Source organism: Heptranchias perlo, unplaced genomic scaffold (assembly GCF_035084215.1).
Source record: "Heptranchias perlo isolate sHepPer1 unplaced genomic scaffold, sHepPer1.hap1 HAP1_SCAFFOLD_47, whole genome shotgun sequence".
NCBI lineage: Eukaryota > Metazoa > Chordata > Chondrichthyes > Hexanchiformes > Hexanchidae > Heptranchias > Heptranchias perlo.
The window spans coordinates 6,776,869-6,789,201 of NW_027139484.1; the positions used below are offsets into that span (position 1 = coordinate 6,776,869).

The 12,333-nt window shown below is 48.5% G+C and overlaps 1 protein-coding gene across 1 annotated transcript in view; it reads right to left on the reverse strand.

The window, feature by feature from the left end:
* The window catches only part of LOC137313371 (NACHT, LRR and PYD domains-containing protein 12-like), a 46,965-nt gene extending 36,383 nt beyond the window's left edge, over positions 1 to 10,582 (reverse strand). The window contains exons 1-2 of the mRNA XM_067979499.1: positions 10,320 to 10,582; positions 1,567 to 1,798 (exon numbers count right to left, since the gene is read on the reverse strand). The gene's annotated coding sequence lies outside the window, so the exon portion shown is untranslated. The remainder of the gene's footprint in view (positions 1 to 1,566; positions 1,799 to 10,319) is intronic.
* Positions 10,583 to 12,333: the final 1,751 nt, after the last annotated feature.

Here is a 12,333-nt window from a genome sequence, read left to right on the forward strand (position 1 = left end):
GTCTTGTTGAAGTTGTACAAGACATTAGTAAGGCCACACTTGGAATACTGTGTACAGTTCTGGTCACCTATTATAGAAAGGATATTATTAAACTAAAAAGAGTGCAGAAAAGATTTACTAGGATGCTACCGGGACTTGATGGTTTGACTTATAGGGAGAGGTTGGATAGACTGAGACTTTTTTCCCTGGAGAGTAGGAGGTTTAGGGGTGATCTTATAGAAGTCTATAAAATAATGAGGGGCATAGATAAGGTAGATAGTCAAAATCTTTTCCCAAAGGTAGGAGAGTCTATAAACGAGGGGGCAAAGATTTAAGGTGAGAGGGGAGAGATACAAAAGGGTCCAGAGGGGCAATTTTTTCAATCAAAGGGTGGTGAGTGTCTGAAACGAGCTGCCAGAGGCAGTAGTAGAGCGGGTACAATTTTTTCTTTTGAAAAGCATTTGGACAGTTACATGGGCAAGATGGGTATCGAGGGATATGGGCCAAGTGCAGGCAATTGGGACTAGCTTAGTGGTATAAACTGGGCGACATGGACATGTCGGGCCGAAGGGCCTGTTTCCATGTTGTAAACTTCTATGATTCTATGATTCTATGAAGGAGGCCATTCAGGCCATCGAGCCTGTGCCGGCTCTTTGTCAGAGCATTCAAGTTAATCCCATTCCCCCGCTCATTCCACGCAGGTCTGCAAATATTTTCCCTTACACAATTTATCCAATTCGCTTTTGAAATTTATTATTGAATCTGCTTCCACCACCCTGTCAGGCAGCGCATTCCAGATCATTAAACTCACTGAATGTGGTTCTTTCGCCAATCATCTTAAATGTGTGTCCTCTGGTTCGTGACCCTTCCGCCAATGGGAACAGTTTCCCTTTATCTACTTAATCTAAATCGCCATTATTTTGAACACTTCTATCGAATCAAAGAGCAGGGAAATGAATCTGGATTGTATCGGGACAAACATCGCTCTCAGTTTATTAAAAAGAACCCTCGGCCGAGGCTGGATCAGGTGATCACCCAGAACATTATTCTGACAACACACAAAATAATCAATTGGAAGAATTTTTACAATCCATTAAATAAGATTTGCGTATCATTTTATCACCAGTTTATATTTAAATGATAATCATTTAATTCAACTGCAAGTGTGAAGTCCGGAAATAAATTTACCAATGAGAAATAATATTAAGCAAAACCCAGTATCTAGTTCAGAATTGTAAGATGGTTGATTTTGATGGATATGAAATATATTTGAATTCAGTAACACTGTCTGGCATTACATTAATACACAGTATAATATCGATATTATGGAGGCAAGAAAGGTGGGTTCTTTCCAAGTTGGTGCTGGGGGCGGGGAGACACTGTAAACCTGATGGGCTCTGCCTCAGACTGGAGTCACCTCTTCGATCAAACCCCTTTTCTCTAAAACACACGCAAGATTCATTTGTGACTGTGTGTTTTGAGACAGAAACTGATCTCATTTCACATTTCATTGCACGGCCTCATGCTGGATAATTGTACTCGGTGATCAGACTCTCCCAGTCTCATTCTCACCATTTCCCTCCTTACCTTGTAACCTTTGTGGACTGTCTACAGGACCAGTGTTTATCTGAGCAAATGGGACTTTCTCTTCCCTTTCTCCCCAGTCGATCTATGGAAGCTCTTTGAATCGGAAGGGTTCTCTCTGGTTGCTGCTCTCACAATGCCGTGCTGATTCACCTGCTGTTGTTCCTCAGTCGACAATCCCTGTTTACTTCCAGCTGTGGACTTTTCTCAATCACTCCGTCATTCACCGGGAGATCTAATGATGGCAGGATAGAAAATGAGACCAATATTGACGGTGTGAAGGAGAATCTAATCTGCACTTTCCCTCGCTGCAGAAATTAATGCCGCTCATAGAGTCCGCCCCATCCTTTGGTTCAAAACAAGTGATTGATAACCCCACCCGCCAATCAGGGCCTGGTCCCACACACAGCCCCACGCCCGCTTGTTATGAACCAATAGAATAGAACCTGCCTTCCGATCAGCACTGTGGGAGAACCTTCACCACACAGACTGCAGCGGTTGAAGAGGGCGGCTCACCACCACCTTCTCAAGGGCAATTAGGGCTGGGCAATAAATGCTGGCCTCGCCAGCGATGCCCACATCCCATGAATGAATAAAAAAATAATAGAACGGGCGGAAGTCACTCGCCTATGCGAATCTCTATCGGAGTTTTTTGAGGATGTCACGAGCAGGGTCGATAAAGGGAAACTAGCGGATGTTGCTTATTTCGATTTTCAAAAGGCAGTCAATGAATTGCCACACAATAGTTTGTTACACAAGAGAAGGGCTCATTGGGTTGGGCTAATATTGAGGATTGAGAATTGGTTCACGAACAGAAAACAGAGAGTCGGGATAAACGAGTCATTTTCAGGTTGGCAGGCTGTAACTAGTGGGGTGCCACAAGGATCAGTGCTGGGGCCTCAGCTATTTACAATCTATATTAATGACTTAGATGAAGGCACCGAGTGCTGTGTATCCAAGTTTGCTGACGATATAAAGCTAGGTGGGAAAGTAAGCAATGAGGATGACACAAAGAGTCTGCAAAGGGATATAGACAGCTTCAGTGAGTGGGCAAAAATATGGCAGATAGAGTATAATGTGGGGAAATGTGAGGTTATTCACTTTTGTCCGAAGCAAAGAAAAACAGAATATTTTTTAAATGGTGAGAAACTGTTACATTTTAGCGTTCAGAGGTGTCCTCGTACAAGAAACAAAGAAAGTTAACATGCAGGTACAGCAAACAATCATGAAGGCAAATAGCATTTTGGCCTTTATTGCAAGGGGTTGGAGTTCAAGAGTAAGGAATTCTTCCGAGAATTGTATCGGGCTTTGGTGAGACCTCACCTGGAGTACTGTGTACACTTTTGGTCTATTTATCTATGGAAGGATATACTTGTCTTACAGGCAGTGCAAGATGGGTTCACTGGATTGATTCCTGGGATGAGAGGGTTGTCCTATGAGGAGAGATTGAGTAGAATGGGCCGATACTCTCTGGAGTTTAGAAGAATGAGAGGTGATATTATTGAATCATATAAGATTCTGAGGGGTTTTGACAGGGTCGATGCTGAGAGGTTGTTTCCCCTGGCTGGAGAGTCTAGAACAAGGGGGCATGGTCTCAGGATACGGGGTCGGACTTCTAGGAATAAGATGAGGAGAAATTTCTTCATTCAGAGGGTTGTGAACCTTTGGATTTCTTTTTCCCCAGTGGGCTGTGATGGTCAGTCGTTGAGTATATTCAAGATTGAGGTTGAGAGAATTTTGGACTGAAATTGACTCAAGGGATATGGGGATCAGACGAGAAAGTGGAGTTGAGGTCGATGATCAGCCATTGAATGGCGGAGCAGGATCGAGGGGCCGTATGGCCCAGCCCTGCTCCTATTTCTTATGTTCTAATGAGGTGACCCAGGGGATGGACCGGGCTGTGAGACCAGGCAGTGAGACCGGGCGGGGAGTGCGGTAGTGCAGCTCCTCACTGACTGAGGCCCGGGGTTCAAGGAGGGGGAGATTTATCTGAGCCACAAGCACATTCCCCGGAGCTGCCACACGTTCCCGGGCCCAGAGAGAGGAGCAACACAGTCACTCACATGGCCCTCCGTGCACCCTCATTCACGTGCCTCTCCCTCCACAGTCACCCACATCCCTATCCCTCCACCGTCTCTCACATCCCCCACCCTCACCCTCACCCACATCCCCATCCGTCCACCCTCTTTCAGATCCCCTCCCTCCGCTCTCACTCACCTCACCCTCCCACAACACTCATTCACATCCCACTACTTCCACTCTCACTCACATCCACTTCCGTCCAGCCTCACGCATATGCCCCTCACTCCACCCTCACTCACATCACCCTCCTTCAAAACTCACTCATATCCCGATCCCTCCATCCTCTTTCACACCCCCTCGCTCCACTCTCACTCAGATAACCCTCAACCCACTTTCATTCACATCCACTTCCGTCCAGCCTCACTCACATAACCCTCCCTCCACCCTCACACACACCCCACTCCCTCCATCCTCACACACATCCCACTCCCTCCACCCTGACTCATAACACCCTCCCTCCACTCTCACTCACACATCCCCCTCCCTCCACCATCACACACAATCCCCTCCCTCCACTCTCACTAACACATCCGCCTCCCTGCATCCTCACTCACAACCCCCTCCCTCCACCATCATACACAAACTCCTCCATCCACACTCACTCACATCGTTCCTATCAACCTCATTCACATCCACCTCCTTCCCTTCTCACTCACATTCGCCTCCCTCTACCCTCACTCATATTCCCCTCCCTCCACACTCAATCATATATCCTCCTGTCTCTACCCTCACTCACATTCCCTTCCCTCCCTTCTCACTCACATCACCGTTAGTGCACCCTCATTCACGTCCCCCTCCCTCCACCCTGACTCACATAACCCCCTCTCTTCACCCACACTCACACATTTCCCCCCCTACGCCACCCCCCACACACAATCCCCCCTAAGCCACCACCCACACACAACCCCCTTCCACAACACTCACTCACATATCTACCTCCCTACACCCTCATTCCATCTCCCTGCCTCCACCCTCATTCAAATCCCACTCCCACCACCCTCACTCACACAACCTCTTCGCTCCACGCTCACTCAGACATCCCCCTCATTCCACGCTGACTCACACATTCCCCTCCCTTCACCGTAACTCACACAGCCCACCCTCACCCACATCCCCCTCCCTCTACCCTCACACATACTTCCCCGTCCCTCCTCCATCAATCACATATTCACCTCCCTCTACCCTCAATCACGTCATCCTCTCTCCAGCCTCACTCACACATCCCCTACTTTCAAACTCACTCACATCCCCTCAGAGTCATTCACATTCCACTCCTGCCACACTCATTGACACATCCCTCTCCTTCCATCCTCACTCACACACCCCCCTCACTCGACCCTCACTCACACATCAAGCTCCTTCCACCCTAATTCACACATCCCACACCCTCCACGCTCATTCACATTCTCCGCCCTCCTCCCTAACTACCACACCCTGCCCTAACTCACATCCCCTCCGTCCGCCTGCACACATACTTCACCCTCCTTCCACCATTATTCACATCCCCTTCCCTCCAACCTCACTCCCATTGACCTACCACCAACCTCACTCACATCCCCCTCCATCCACCCTCACTGACACATCCCCATCCACCCTCACTCATACATCCCATCCCTCCACCCTCATACCCACTAACTCACCATCAAACACACACCATTCCTCCAACCTTATTCACTCATTCCCCGCCCTCCACCTTCACTCACACATCCTCCTTTCTCTACCATCACTCACTCATACCCCTCCCTCCATCCTCACTCACAAATCCACTCCCACCACCCATCCATCCTGAGTCAATCACACATCCACCTCCCTCCAACTTCACTCACATATCCTCTGCCTCCGCCCGCACTCACATCCCTTCACCTCACCCTCACTCACACACAGCCCACCCTCCACCATCAATCACACATCCACCTCCAGCCACTGTCACCCACACATCCCCCCCTCCAGAGTAACTCACACCCCTCCCCCTCCTGACTCACTCACACATCCCACTCTCTCTACCCTCACTCACACATATCAAGCTCCACCCAAACTAACTCACATGCCTCCCTCCAGCCTCTCTCACACATCCCCCTCCATTCTCCTTCACTCGCATAGCCTCCTCCCTTAACACTCACTCACGTCACCCATCCTCAATCGTCACTCATGCACCCCGCTCCCAAAACCCACATTCACACAACCCACTCCCTCGCCCTCACGCACAACCCCTTCCCTCCACGCTCACTCACATCCCCCTCCATCCACCCTCACTCACATCCCTCTACATCCACCTTCACGCACACACGATCCCTCCAAACTCACTCACACATCCCACGTCCTCCACCCTCACTCACACCTCCCGCTCCCTCCACCAACAATCACACATACCCCTCCCTCCATCCTCACTCACACATCACACTCCCTCCACCCTCACACACATCACCCTCCCTCCACCCTCACACACATCCCACTCCAAAAACCATCATTCACATCGGCATCCCAACCAGCGTCACTCACCTCCCTCTCCCTCCAACATCACTCACATCCCCCTCCCTCCAAACTCACTCGCATCCCCCTCCATCCACCCTCACTCAAAACCCACACCCTCCAACCTCACTTCCATCGCCCTACCTCTACACTCACTCACATCACCCTCCCTCCACTTTCACTCACACATCACCCTCACTCCACTTTCAATCAAACATTCCCCTCACACCATCCTCACTCACACATCCAGCTCGCTCCACCGTCACTCACACATCACCCTGCCTCCACTGTCACTCACATCCTCCTCCCTTCACCCTCTAACAATCATACCCCACACTCCACCCTCACTTACACATCTCCACACTCCGCCATCATTAAAACATCCTCCTCTCACCACACTCACTCACATCCCCTCCCTCCAAACTCACTCACAACCCCTTCCATCCAGCCTCACTCACATCCACCCTTCTACCCTCACTCACACACCCTCCCACCACCTTCACTCATACATCCGCCTCGCTCCACCGTCACTCACACATTTCCCTCCCTCCAACCTCACCCACAACCCCTTCCTCCAGCCTCACACACATCCCTATCCCTCCAGCCTCACACACATCCCCCTACATCCGCAGTAACATGCCCTCCAACCACCCTGACTCACACATACCTCTAGCTCCACCGTCACTAACACAACCAACTCCCTCCACCCTCACTCACATCCCCCTCCCTCCAGCCTCACTCACACAACCCCTCCCTCCTACGTCACTCACACAGACTCCTCCCTCCGCCCTCACTCACGTCACCCACCCTCACTCACACATCTCCCACCCTCAAACGTCAATCACACCCTCCCCATCATCGTTAACAACGAAACACATCACACTCACTCAGACTCCTTCCCTCCACCCTCACGCACATCACCCTCCCCCGTCCCCATTAACACCCTCACACACCAAGCTCACTCATACTTCTTCCCTCCACCCTCATTCACATTCGTTTCCCTCCACCTTCACTCACACACCATCCATCCAACCTCATTCACATATCCCACGCCTTCCACCCTTACTCACACCTCCCTCTCCCTCCACCTACAATCACACATTCCCCTCCCTCCATCCGCACTCACATATCACCCTCCCCGCACTCCCACTCACATCACACACCCCTACATCCGCACTCACATCCCACAACCCCACCCTCACTGACACATCCCCTCCCTCCGCTCTCACTCACACGTCCCACTCCCACAACCATCATTCACATCAATATCCCAACACCGTCACTCACACCCCCTCCCTTCAACATCATTCACATCCCCCTCCATCCACCCTCACTCACACACCATCCCTCCATCCTCACTCACATCTACCCCGACCTCCACGCTCACTCACAGCTCCCATTCCCTCCACCCTCACACACACATCCTCCTCCCACCACCCTCACTCACATTCTCCACCCGCCACCCTCACACACATCTCCCAACATCCACCCTCACTCTCACATTCCATTTCGTCCACCCTCATTCACATCCCTCAAACTCCACCTGCACTCAGACCCCCTCCCTCCACCTTCACTCACACATCACCCTCAAGTCACTTTCACTAAAGCATTCCCCTCCCGCTACACTCATTCTAAAATCCTGATCTCTCCACACTTAATCACACATTACCCTCAACGCACCGCCACTCACACATCACCCTCCATCCAAACTCATTCATGCCCCCCCACCCTCACTCACTCTTCCCCTCCCCAAGCCCTCACTCACACATTCCCCTCCCTCCACCCTCACTCACACATCCCCCTCCCTCCACCCTCACAAACATCCCCCTCCTGCCATCCTCACTCACATCGCCCCATCACTCCACCCTAACTCAAACATATTCCCCTTCCTTCACACTCACTCAGCACACCCTCCTCCACCCTCACTCACTCATCCCCCTCCCACCGCCCTCACTCACACATCCCCCTCCCTCAATCCTCACTCATATAGGCCCTCCCTCCACCCTCACTCGCAAATACCTCTTACTCCACCCTCACTCAGACATATCCCCTCCCTCCACCCTCACTCAAACATCCTCTCACTCCACCCTCACTCCCATCGCCCTCCCTCCACCCTCACTCACATCCCCAACCCCCAACCTAAATCACTCATCCCCCTCCCTTCATCCTCATTCACACATTCCCCTGCCTCCACCTTCTCTCATACACCCCCCTCCTTCCACCGTCACTCACACATCCTCCACCCTCTACCCTCACTCACATATCCCACTCCCTCTACCATCATTCACATCCTGCTCCCACCACAGTCACTTACACCCCACTCCCTTCATCATCACTCACATCCTCCGCCCTCCACTCTCACTCACACTTCTCTCTCTGGGCCCGTCCCCGTTCAATCATGGCCTTCAAAAGGGAATTGGATAAATACTTGAAGGGAAAAAAATTGCAGGGCTACGGGGATAGGGCAGGGGAGTGGGACGAGCTGGATTGCTCTTGCAGAGAGTCGGCGCGGAGTCGACGGGCCGAATGGCCTCCCTCTGTATTGTAACCATTCTATGATTATATGACTTAGATGAAGGGACCGAGTGTAATGTCTCCAAGTTTGCTGACGATAAAAAGTAGGTGGGAAAGTTAGCTTTGAGCAGATCACAAAGAGTCTGCAAAGGGATAGAGACAGGTTAAGTGAGTGGGCAAGAAGTTGGCAGGTGGAGTATAATGTGGGGAAATGTGAGGTTATTCACTTTGGTAGGAAGAATAGAAAAACAGGATATTTTTTAAATGGTAAGAAGCTGTTGAATGTTGGTTTTCAGAGAGATTCGGGTGTCCTCGTTTCATGGTGTGAATATATCAATAGGAGTTTACACTGAATGTTTCATGGTCTGAATATATCGATAGGAGTTTACATTGAATGTTTCATGATCTGAATATATCGATAGGAGTTTACACTGAATGTTTCATGGTCTGAATATATAGATAGGAGATTACATTGAATGTTTCATGGTCTGAATATATAGATAGGAGTTTACATTGAATGTTTCATGATCTGAATATATCGATAGGAGTTTACACTGAACGTTTCATGGTCTTGCGGATATAAATTGGAACCAACGCCTCTTGCACTGAGATCTGACAGATTGTTACCCTGGCAATAGAGGAAATCACTCAACGAAAATAACTGAAACGGAAATAACAAAAACTACCGTCGTGTTTGGAGTTTAGTTAAGATGAACATTAATCCTAAACATTCAGACACTTTTTCTAACCATAAAGCTGCCATTCCAATAACGATTTTTTTTACACCACGAGACCTGATACTGGGAATTTACTGAATGTACCGTCAGTTCGAGCTCCACAGAATATTAAGCAGCACCGTATCTACAGAAGGATCAAACAGTCACATTATTAAAAACAGACCCCATCTGCTCTGAAAATCTGATTGTCTTAAACCATCTAAACCTGTAACTGTTAGCAGTGACCATTTAAATTACTGCCACAATACTGAATTCGATTGCAAAACATCTGATCGTCATATTCTTTATACATCTGGAATGCTACAAAGTTTGGATGAACAACATTTCTGGAAACTCCAGTTAGTGTTTAAAAGGCTGAAAGACAGTGTTTATATTTTCTGCTGAAAGCATTATCAGAATACGATTTACGTAATATTTTATCACCAGTTTATATTTAAATGATAATCATTTAATTCAACTCCAATTCTAAAATCCAGAAATAGATTTACTGATGGGAAATAACATTAAGTTAAACCCAGCTTCCAGTTCAGAATTGTAAGATGATTGATTTTGATAGTTGGATCTGAAATATATTTGAATTCGGTAACATTGTCTGGCACTACCTTAACACACAGTGTAATATCGATATTATCGGGGCTATAAAGGTGGGTGACTTCCGAGTTGGTGTTGGGGGCGGGGAGACACTGTATATCTGCTGGGATCTGCCTCAGACTGGAGTCACCACTTAGATCAAACCCCTTCACTCGAAAACTCAAACAAGATTCATGTGTGACTGTGTTTTGAGACAGAAACTGATCTTACTTCACATTTCATTGCACGGCCTCATGCTGGATAATTGTACGTGGTGATCAGACTCTCCCAATCTCATTCTCACCATTTCCCCCCTTACCTTGTAACTTTTGTGGACTGTCTACAGGACCAGTGTTTATCTGAGGAAATGGGACTTTCTCTTACCTTTATCCCCAGTCGATCTATGGAAGCTCTTTGAATCGGAAGGGTTCTCTCCAGTTGCTGCTCTCACAATCCTGTGCTGATTCACCTGCTGTTGTTCCTCAGCCGACAATCCCTGTTTACTTCCAGCTGTGAACTTTTCTCAATCACTCCGTCATTCACCGGGAGATCTAATTATGCCAGGGCAGAAAATGAGACCAATGTTGACGGTATGGAGGAGAATCTAATCGACACTTTCACTCGCTGCAGAAATTAATGCCGCTCACTGAGTCCGCCCCTTCTCTTGGTTCAAAACAAGTGATTGATACCCCACCCGCCAATCAGGGCCTGGTCCCACACACAGCCCCACTCCCGCTTGTTATGAACCAATTGAATAGAACTTCCCTTCCTCACAGCACTGTGGGAGAACCTTCACCTCACGGACTGCAGCGGATCAAGAAGGCGGCTCACCACCACCTTCTCAAGGGCAATTAGGAATGGGCAATAAATGCCGGCCTCGCCAGCGACGCCCACATCGCATGAACGAATAAAAAAATAATAGAAAGGGCGGAAGTCACTCGCCTATGAGAACCTCTATTGGAGTTTTTTAAGGATGCAACGAGCAGGGTAGATAAAGGGGAACCCGTAGATGTTGCATATATAAATTTTCAAAAGGCATTCAATAAATTGCCACATAAATGTTTGTTACGCAAGATAGGGGCTCATTGGGTTGGGGGTAATATTGAAGATAGAGGAATGGTAAACGGGCAGAATACGGAGAGTCGGGATAAACGCGTCATTTTCAGGTTAGCAGGCTCTAACTAGTGGAGTGCCACAAGGATGAGTGCTGGGGCCTCAGCTATTTACATTATATATTAATGACTCAGATGAAGGTACCGAGTGTTATGTATCCAATTTTGCTGACGATACAAAGCTAGGTGGGAAAGTAAGCTATGAGGAGGACGTAAGAAATCTGCAAAGGGATATAGACAGGTTCAGTGAGTGGGCAAGACGATGGCAAATGGAGTATAATGTGGGGAAATGTGAGGTTATTCACTATTGTGGGAAGAATAGAAAAACAGAATATTTTTAAATGGTGAGAAACTATTACATTTTGGTGTTCAGGGAGATCTGGGTGTCCTCGTAGAAGAAACACAGAAAGTTAACATGCAGGTACAGCAAACAATTATGAAGGCAAATGGCATGTTGGCCTTTATTGCATGGGGGTTGGAGTATAAAAGCAAAGAAGTTTTCCGACAATTGTACTGGACTTTGGTGAGACCTCACCTGGAGTAATGTGCACAGTTTTGGTCTCCTTATCTCAGAAAGGGTGGACTTGCCTTACAGGCGGTGCAACAAAGGTTCACTAGATTGATTCCTCAGATGAAGGCGTTGTCCTGTGAGGAGATATTAAGTAGAATGGGCCTATACGCACTGGAGTTGAGAAGAATGAGAGCTTAGAAGATTGAGAGCAATACGATTCTGAGGGACTTGACAGGGTAGATGCTGAGAGGTTGTTTCCCCTGGCTGGATTGCCTCGAACAAGGAGACATAGTCTCAGGATATGGCGTCGGACATTTTAGTTAAGGACTGAGATGAGGAGAAATTTCCTCACTCTGAGGTTTGTGAATCTGTGGAATTCTCTTCCCTAGAGGGCGGTGGGTGTTGAACCGTTGAATATATTCAAGGCTGAGATCGATAGATTTTTAGACTCTTAGGCAATCAAGGGAAATGGGGATCGGTAAGGAAAGTGAATTTGAGGTCGAAAATCAGCCAGCATCTTCTTGAATTTCGGAGCTGACTGGAGTGGGCGTATGGCCTACTCCAATTCTTATGTTGTTATGAGGCGACCCAGGGAATGGACTTGGTGGATTGAGATGATGGTGGTGGATGGGGACAGGTTGATCTTCTCCAGGGGGAGGATGGCGGTGGATTGAGATGATGGCGGTGGATGGGGACCGGTTGATAGTCTCCAGTCCCTTGGACTCTCCAATCAGTCAGGTCGCGACCCCGCCGGATTGCTGACATCAAACAAGCA